Genomic DNA, 8465 nt, shown 5'->3' on the forward strand with positions numbered 1-8465 from the left:
AAGACTGGGCGACTGTGTGCATACCACCTATTTTTATGATGCCCTTGATCGTGTGGAAGTAATTAACTGAGTTATGATTGCCAAACATTCTAGGAACGTAAAGTGCTGGACAAGTGATTGTTACAAGTAATAATCTCATAAACTCAGCAGATTTGAATATGGTGGGTGCCTAGAGAAAAGGCCCCTCGGGAAAGCCTCTTGCTCCAGTTCTGGTTCAAAGCCTGTGTTTTTGTTCCTTAGGTCAGCGTCCCTCCCTCTGAGTCTACAGGGAGTGGACGGAGGGAGAGGAAGGGAAAGGCATAAGGCACAGCAGCTGCTGGCTCACCAGCGTCTTGCCTGATCGCAGGCGTGGGAGTGTGAAGGCCTTTACCATCCTCGAGATCTCAGGTGGGGATGGCCCTCAGCATTCAGACGTCGGCCACTCAACTCCCGTCACCTCCACGCCACTGTCACAGCAAGACGAGCATTTCCTTTTCCACTGAATTTGGAAAGTAGTATTTCCGTATTTTGCCTAAGCAGCTGACTGTGTGCTTGGCACCCTGCCAGGCCCTAGAAACATGGTGAGTGGAATTGCCTGTCAGGTGCCTCTGAAGACACTATTTTTCTGATCTTAAAAATGGATCATTTGTTTTCCCCTTCTGGATAAAAATCTTAGCGAGGCTTTTTTATGAAATATCTAATACAGTCAAGGCACTGCCTTAGACACTGAAGTGAGAAGGCGTGTGTACAGCAGGGCTTATTAGGTGAGGAAATTTTATATTTGCACATACACACCATAAAACTGACAAAACAATATACAGTAACCGCACTCAATGAAGGGCTTTGGGGATTTGCTAAAAGGATTGAGAGCTCTAGATAGGCTGGTTTGGGAAGGCTTCATGGAAGAGGTGAGAACAAGCTAGAGCCGTGAGGAGTGCTGGAAACCTGTATTCAACATCTTCTAGGCTTTATGTCCAGAGCTGTCCTGCAGCAATGAAGCACGTTTTCATTGAGTGCTGGGCATCCTGTCCTTCCCCAGGCAACCTGGTTACAGCAACTGTTAACAAAAGAAAAGCGATCAGACGGGCCCAGTTGCCTTCTCTGGGGTATCCTTTGCTGTCCCTTCAATGCCGTGGTCATGCTCCTGTGCTGGCCTGCTCCAGCTCGGCCCCCGGATGAAGCCTCTTCCTAGCTTTCTGGATTTTTTCTTGTGAGAAAAAATGTGGGGACAAGGTGCAAAAACTTACTGAGAATTATGGGGTGCCATTGGGACACTTTGGTTTTAAATTGAGACCTCAGCACATGAGAAGTCTGCCACCAGTGCCAAGGTCTGGCTTCAGAAATCAAGGGCTGACACTTTAAACTGATTTCCTCTTCTAGGCCTGCTCTCCTGGCCCAGCCTAAGGCAGAAGAGAAGGGATATTTTAAAGTGACAGGTTTAAACAGCCTCCATGTGTGTGGTGCAATCATCTTTCATGGGAAGCCTCCTGGGCTCACGCTGAGGGGCACTGCAGGATCCAATCTCCCTCCATAAATTTGCGGGAAGCCCCGTGCTGCCTGGCAGCAAGAGTGGCAGGAGAGGCCACCTGGGCAGGGTAAGGGAGCAAGACAGAGGCCAAAGAAAGGGAGGCCCCGCAGGGCACTGTGCCCCTGGGCCTCCGTGCGCACCTCGCAGGCCCGCTGAGCACCAGTGGCAGCTCAGAGCTGGCCGGTTCTGGGTGTGGTGTGGACTCTAGGAATAAATTTGAAAATTGTGTCTGAGATTCTATTTCCATGAGGTATAGTGGAAAGAAAACTGGAATTAGGAAGCAGAAAACTGGGGATTTAGTCTAATTTTGTTAAGAAGCAGAAAACTGGGGATTTAGTCCAATTTTGTTAAGAAGCAGAAAACTGGGGATTTAGTCCAATTTTATTAAGTGCTGTGTGACCTTACCAAGTTCAACCTTTGCAAACCTCAGCCTCCAGGTCTCCCCCAGGGGGCTGTTTCAGCCCGTAATCTGGGGGTGATATCTCTGCCGGCTCACCTCCCAGTGTTCCCGGGAGGAACAACTAGGCAGTGGATCATAAAGTGTTTCATCATAAAGCAAATTGCAGTGCTGGACAAATGAATGGCACTTATTGCACTGTCGCACAGCGATGTGGAACCGGAAGTCAGCGATTGGGGTAGTGTCCGCCTAATTTGCTGTTCTCACAGCCTAATAGTGACTACCAGTCTCTCCTCAGCACTTACTCAGAGCCATCACTATAGTTAATAGATGGGGTACCTCCCCTCCCAAGGGCAAACGTCTCCTAATAAAAATGAGAGGCTCAGCCCCAACCCCAGCTCTCCAGGCAGAGCCCCGGGGTCCTGGCCCTGATCGTTGCCCTCTGGGCAGGAAGTGGACACTGGGCGTGGAGCTCTCTGGGCTGGGAGCCTGAGCTTTGCATGTGGCCACAAGGCCCAGCTCCTGCATCCCAGGGAGTCTTAGATGGAGAGATGAAGTCCAGTTCTTCTTTGCCTGGACCCCAACAAACCTGTACCCACTGCTCCTGGCGCTGGGAAGAAAGCTGTCTGGGAGAGGCCTGCGGCCTCCCGGCGACTGTCTGGCTTTGCTCTGCGGATGCCCTTCATGCTGGTGGGCCTCAGAATTTCCAGACAAGCCGCAGGGAACCCAGCCTAAGGGCGGGGGACATGGAGAACTGCCGTTTTTTCTCGCCCAGCTTTAAAATCCTGTGATTTTCTGGACAATTCTTAGCTTGCTGGCTGAGCTTCACAGCCACTGATATATTTAAACTTTTGGCATTAAACATCTCAGCAGCCTCTCCCAGGAGGAAATTACCTCCCCCATTCAAGTAAGCCAGGTGCCCTCTTGAGACATGTGGGAATCACGTCCGCAGCAAAAACCTCTCTTTTCAAACTGGGAGACGGCAGTACATAGGACTATTACTGGAAATAGATGCATTTATGAATCTCAACATCCTGTTAGTGGTGATGATCTGACAAAATCACGAGAGTAGAGATATTTGGGTGTACAGCTGACAGATGATTTATGTGCTAAAATGTCACAAGGTTGTGGAGTGTGTCTCCAGAGAGGCCCTGTAGGAGACGGTGCAGGTGCACCTGGCTGACTCAGGGAGCCCGTCAGGATGACACAGGGGCTGCCCCCGGAGTTCACAGGGACCCTTCAGAGACATCTGTGATGATGTGGCAGAGGCAGTGACATGGGGTGTGCGGGTTCAGGGGAGGGGAGAGCTTGTGAGGATGCATTCTTCACTCACATTCCAGTCTCCCTGAGACAGGCTTGAGATGACACATGCAGATCAGCCAAGGTAAATTTCTCTTCCTCAGATGTAATAATTTAGCTGGAATTGATAAAATGAAAGATATTTTGGAGTCACCATGTGTCCCAGTGAGATTGAGTCATGACAAGAATGTGTGGCATTAAGAATGTCGACACGTGGTCCCTCTCTCTCGGGGTGTCTGATGGACGTGGGCCCTGCTACTGTTAATTGCCTGATTTGGGCTCCTATGGTTGTGTTGACTGTTTATCCAACCCCTTCTCCTTCCCTTTCCCCCAGAGCAGAGAGTTACCTAGATCTTTAGCGGCTTGTATGCCCTCTCAAGCTCCATCCATAAGAGAAAAATTGACTTGGTCCCATTAGCTTGATTTTAGTAGCAATGGAGAAGGTAATGGATTCCAGACTTGCTTGCCATTTAATTTAGATGTTAAAATACCACATACGATTGACCTAGATACATCACTGCCACAGAGAGTTGGAAGTGCACTGGAGGGGGTACCATTGCAGCACATCAATGACCCCATTTGTAAAATATCTAGTTAGTTAAGGAAAGATAGTCACCAAGTAGAGATGGAACTCCCTCAGGAATACAAGAAAGAGATTGGCAAGAGACTTCATCATAGCTGGCTTTTTTCATCTCAACTATCACCATCTGAGTGTATAAAAAGAAGAGAGCTTTGTCCTGGCTGGAATGGAGCAAATCACCCCCACCACATACACAAATTGCAGTATTTGAGAACCATAGACCACAGCAAAAGCCATGGCTGCCAGGTTCACTGCCATACCCTCCCAGAGGCTGGCAGGCGTGGGAGTGGGGGTGGGCTAGTGGGAGCATGTGGTGGAGATTTGGGAAGTATTAGCTGAAGGAACCATAGGGTTGATAGAGAATTTTGGGGTACATCCAACCTATCTGTTCTTCAGCTTAATTTTCTTACTCGTAGAGGGCTCTGCAGCCAACCCAGAAAGTTTCAAATCCCAGCTTTGCCACTTAATTGCTGTGCAACCTGGTGCAAGTAACTTAACCTCTCTGAAAAATTTCCTCATCTGTTAAGTGTCAATCCTAATAATGCATACTTCACAGGGCTGCTTGTGGATTAAATGACTTTTTGCATAAAAAGCTCTTTGAAGAATATTTAGTATCTATCATAAACACTTAAATGTTAATTATTATTATTAATGCTGTTGCCATCTTGCTTTCCATTAATCCATCCCTATGCCTAATTAAGATGTGAAACTCCACCTTTGAAGCATTCGCAATCAATTTTGCTGTAACTTAAGGCTCTTTTTCTTATGCTGACCTCACAGGGGTAATACAAAGCCTCTATCAAAACCGCTCGGGTGACCATGGATGTGTGCCTGTCCTCTGTGGGCCTCAGTTTTGTTTTGTATAATGTGGAGGCCAAGCTAGACAATGTCTCGAGGGCCCCCAGCTCCACTGTGGTGACCAGAGCCACAGCAGCAGCTGCTACACTACAGAACGCTTACTATGTTGCTAGATACTGTTGTGAGTGCTTTACTTGTGTTAACTCGGTTAATTCATACAATAATCCCACTGAGAGATATATTATGAATATCTTCATCCTAAAGATGAGGAAACCAAGGCAGATGTCAGGTAACTTGCCTGCAGTTGCCTAGCCAGTAAATGGAGGAGCCAGTATGTGGATCTGGGAGGAGTCCACGAGCCTATGGGCTGGAATCAGTGCTTCTGTGGTTTTCTATTAATACAGTTTTGCAGTTCTTCTTCCTGAACTCAGGGTGAATCTAGAAACCAGAGTATCTCTACTCCATTGGCTTTATACAGTGACGTGACCTTGGCATCAAAAAATATTTCTTGTCCATAAATAGCAAAGTGCATGATTGCCAAATAAATGAGACAATATTCACTGCTGTGAAAATGCCCCAGCAAGCAGAGTTATTATTACTGTGTCCTGATTATAACAAGAATAATGTGCATTTATGAAACATTTATGTCCCCCAAGTACTTTGTGGTCATCCTAATCAGGCAGCCTGTTGACACATTCCAGAGAGATGACTGAAAACGTTTACTTCAACACTTCAGTGCCGTGAAACTTAGAAGTATCTCTCAGCCTGGGATGGAGGGTCAGGGAAGAGAGGTGGGGGAGCCAGCAAGGCTGAGCCTAGATGACTGAATAAGGATCAGCACCTAATATGTTAGAAATGCAATACTGGATCCAATTCTCTTTGGACTGTGTAAATCAGAAGTTAATTACTGGGAGGGACCCATTTGTATTTTTATTGCTCTATTTACATTTTCTGAAACCATCTGGTACCATTAATATGCTCAAAGTCAGTTTAGTTTTATTTGTAATTTTACAGCAAAAAAAAAAGCTCATTCTTCCTCAAGTGGGCCTGGGGGAGGGAGGTGGCCAGCATGGGATTGCCCGTGGCAGTGACCAGTGGATCAGCTCTTTGGGATCTGTTTGGGAGGGATCTGGGCAGGCTTCTGGGAGTCTGGGCAGCTTTTTGGCAGGCTTGGTCACTTGAAGGGAGGCTAGGTGCTCTGAGCTGAGGGATAATCTGCATCTCTGGGATGTGGATAACTTGTTAAGAGCTGTGCAGTGACAGGCTGAACAAGCCCACCAGCTGCCCCTTCTGGACACTGAGCTACAGCGAGCTGGTCCAAGATATCATTGTCTCCAACCAGCCCCATCTGCAGGGCGTCCCAGGGGCCACACACACGGATGGAACCTACAAGCCATCTTGTTCTTTTTCTCTTGTTCAGCTTCCCTAGGACACAGCTGAGTGGCCCCCTTGGAGGTGGCTTAGGGAGATGAGAAACCACCTCCGGCCACTCTTGGCTCAGGGACTAATGGCGAAATGCTGCTTCCCGATCTCTACCCAGAGTGAGCAGCTGCTGGAGGATTACAAAGCATTGGACCCTCTCGTTTCCATTTTCAATGTTATCTCGGCTGCGCAGTTCTTGCACATAAGCTCTTCACCCTCCCCTTCCTCCCCAGTTCCCCCCACCACCAACCGTGTTCTCTACCCAAATATGCTCAGGCCAAAACCAGGGCCTACAAGTGGTACACATTAACTCAATTGAGGCTTACCGGCTCCGTTGATGGTGTTCCCAGATTGAGTTCCCCTGGCTTAATACTTGGATGTTAATGACAGGAGCTGGTGTGTCAGATGTGGTGGAGGGACAGCTGTCACAATTGAAATGGCAAGAATTAGCATCACAGAGCTTCAGTTTTAGGCTAGTTCCTGGACCCATCAGTAAGTTACAGTGAGGATGCATTTTTTTTAAACACTGGGAACATCTTTCTTTCTGCTACAGAAAAGCTTGTACTTTATAACTGTCTCCAACTGTCTTCTGCAGGTTTCAGAAACACAAAACAAAACCTTTTATTGATTCTGTGGAAAAATAACCATCATTTCTTTCTCTAAGTGCTCCCTGGTGCCGTTTCTTCCCTGTGACCCTGTCTCCGTAGTTTTCCTGGCTCTGCATCCTCCTCCCATCCGGTATTTTCTCTGCTACAAGATACGAATGGGGGAAAGGGATCAGAAGCTTTGAACAGAAAACAGCAGCAAATAAGAAAAACAGAACAAAAAACACTGTGCCTGTTTAATCCTTTCTACCAGATGCTGCGACTGGTTGGCACCCAGAAAGAATGTTTTGTCCTATCTTTCCTATCCCCGGTCCTATTCCTTCCAGCTCCTCCTCACTGGTGCGCCAGAACTAGTTATAAAGACTTTCCTGCACGAAGCGGGCTCATGCTGGAAGCCATTTCCACAACTGAAACCACTGCCCGGGTGGTGAGCAAGGCCAGTGGTCAAGCTGCTGAGATTGCTGAGTGGACATCGGAGAGTTGAGAAGAACTTCCTTCCAGAATCAGGGCCTGGGCTGGTGCTCCACGGGGATAGATGCTGAGACGATTTCTCTCCCCACCCTGGGAGGCTCCATCGCTCTTGCCGAAACTGCTTAGGGCAGGGGTGCCCACCTCTTGGCAGGATGCTACCCTTTGCTGCCATGCTTGTAGCTCCTAGGGAGGTGGAAGATTCAGCATTCGCCGAGGGGGCCCCAATGCCCACAGTCCGTGAGGCTGGGCCCTGAGGAGGGCTAACCAGGTGCTCTTATGACTCCAAGTGCCTTCCAGCCTGCCCCTTGTCTCTTCCTGTCACCGCACAGCCCGTGTTTGATTGGTGGTAGGCACTCCATTCCTAACTCCATCACTCCCTTCCTCACCCCCCCACACTTCCATGCGTGTCCATTTTAATTTTCTCCTCCTTCTTTTGGCTTCTGGTTTATTTTGTATATAAACTGCTGATGCAAATATCCAAAATAAACTATACTAAATAATAGATGAAGACAGCTACATAATTTATAATGCTAGAGGCCAGACAGAGCTGCGTGGGTTGTGTTCAAGTCCACGGCCCCTCCTCAGCTGCTCACCACAGCCTGCCGTGTTTACAGCCTTCATGCTAGAAACCAACACAGCCCGACATCTGTGGCTCAGACGGTCTTCCTAGAGGTGTGTGTCTGTCCCTAGATGGACCCAGCATCCCCTGCCCAAGCAGAACCCACCAACAACACGCAGTCACGGAAATAGTATGTGCCACACTCGGCCATTGGCACAGACCCAGAACCCGGCTCCTCCAGCACCTCTTGACTTCCATGTGGCAAGCCCCCAGCCTGTGCTCCAGCTGCCACCCACACCTCTAAAAACCCCTTGCTTGTTTTCTCTTTTATACCTGACTCCTTGCTGTTTCAGCTCTTAGCCGCTCACCTGATGTGGCAATGCAGTGGTTCACGGGCCTCCAAATTTGCGCAGGTGTCATCTCCCATGTCTGGTCATCTCAGCCATGCCCACCCACAACCCAGGAACCACCTCGAGCTCCTGATCCTGTTAGGCCTGGAATGACTGTAAGCCACACTTCTGGGGGCTCTGAAGTCGTGCCTATGTCGCCTTGACCTCAGGGAGCGGTCGGTTGGGAGGAAGTAAGCAGAGCTGGTGCTGACGAATGGGAAGAGAAAGCTTCCTTCAGGTTTGCAAGCCCAGAAGGCCAGTTTTGCTCACAGAAGACATATTCAGAAGAGGAGAACATGAGTTATTTTTCCTGTCCTTGGTGTCTGCTCTGGTAATTGAGAATTGTGAAATGGCTGAGATCACAGCATTGGTTTGATTGGCTAACAGGAAATCTGAGTTATGTAATTATGACACCAAATTCATGCGGGTCAAAACTCA

General features: G+C 48.4%; 1 long non-coding RNA gene across 1 annotated transcript; it reads right to left on the reverse strand.

The window, feature by feature from the left end:
* Nucleotides 1-1239: 1239 nt before the first annotated feature.
* LOC131408242 (uncharacterized) lies at nucleotides 1240-8092 on the reverse strand. Its single transcript, XR_009220734.1, has 5 exons — nucleotides 8007-8092; nucleotides 6622-6753; nucleotides 6330-6425; nucleotides 3238-3321; nucleotides 1240-1379 (listed from the first exon to the last, which is right to left on the reverse strand). It is a non-coding gene; the product is annotated as an uncharacterized LOC131408242 (long non-coding RNA).
* Between the last annotated feature and the right edge of the window lie 373 nt (nucleotides 8093-8465).

Source organism: Diceros bicornis, chromosome 7 (genome assembly GCF_020826845.1).
Source record: "Diceros bicornis minor isolate mBicDic1 chromosome 7, mDicBic1.mat.cur, whole genome shotgun sequence".
Taxonomy (NCBI): domain Eukaryota; kingdom Metazoa; phylum Chordata; class Mammalia; order Perissodactyla; family Rhinocerotidae; genus Diceros; species Diceros bicornis.